The sequence below is a fragment of the Cebus imitator genome, unplaced genomic scaffold (genome assembly GCF_001604975.1).
Source record: "Cebus imitator isolate Cc_AM_T3 unplaced genomic scaffold, Cebus_imitator-1.0 Scaffold121, whole genome shotgun sequence".
Classification (NCBI taxonomy): domain Eukaryota; kingdom Metazoa; phylum Chordata; class Mammalia; order Primates; family Cebidae; genus Cebus; species Cebus imitator.
This window is the reverse complement of record NW_016107436.1, coordinates 3,706,865-3,707,936: the sequence shown is the minus strand read 5'-3', so window position 1 is coordinate 3,707,936 and position 1,072 is coordinate 3,706,865.

Genomic DNA, 1,072 nt, shown 5'->3' with positions numbered 1-1,072 from the left:
CCCGCCTCAGCCTCCCAAAGTGCTGGGATTACAGATGTGAGCCACTGTGCCCAGCCAAAAAAAAATTTTTTTGAGACAGAGTCTTGCTCTTGTCATCCAGGCAGAAGTGCAGTGGTGCCTCCACCTCCCAGGTTCAAGCAATTCTCCTGCCTCAGCCTCCCAAAGAGCTGAAACTATAGGCCCATGCCACCATGCCCGGCTAATTTTTGTAATTTTAGTAGCGATGGGAATTTACCATGTTGGTCAGTCTGGTCTCGAACTCCTGACCTCATGATCTGCCCTCCTCAGCCTCCCAAAGTGCTGGGATTACAGATGTGAGTCACCATGCCCAGCTTTTCTTTCTTTCTTTTCTTTTTTTTTGGTCAGGTTGATCAGTTGCTCAAAGACTAACATGCTAATCAAATTTCAGTGAAACAGAGGACTTTTGTCTCTGATAATGATGGAGTTTAAAGGGACCAGATTAACCCTCTGCCATACACCTAGGAAGCTAGAAAAAACATACAGAACAACTGTTTTCAGACATTGAATAACTGGCAGTGCAGAACTGACATCATTGAGAGAAAGAAAACAAATGAGATAAGTTCTGTGATCATCCTAGCTTTTTGCCTAGGGGTGCAATCTGGATCATAAAATCAGAACGTGTCAGAACGTGGCTCTCACTAAGGACAAACAGATTGGAGTTCATGGAACTTAAGGCAGCTGAAAGTTGCTGTTCAAAATTCCCAAAAGGAAGAAGGTATGCAAAAACCTTGAGAAATCTGTATAGCATCTTGAGTCTTTACTAAATATTAATATTTTTAAATTTTATTTATTTATTTATTTATTTATTAAGACGGGGTTTCACCATGGTCAGGCTGGTCTTGAACTCCCGACCTCAGGTGATCTGCCCGCCTTGGCCTCCAAAGTGCTTGGATTGCTGAATATTAAGGTAGGCGTAAGTAGAACTAAGTTTCTAGGAGGCTGAGCAAAGAACAATTGAAGAGATGTAACTGAACAATTCCCAGAGCTCATATAGAGCTAGGAAATATTCAAATTGGCCCAATTGGAGTAGAAATAACTTAGTGACCTCCCA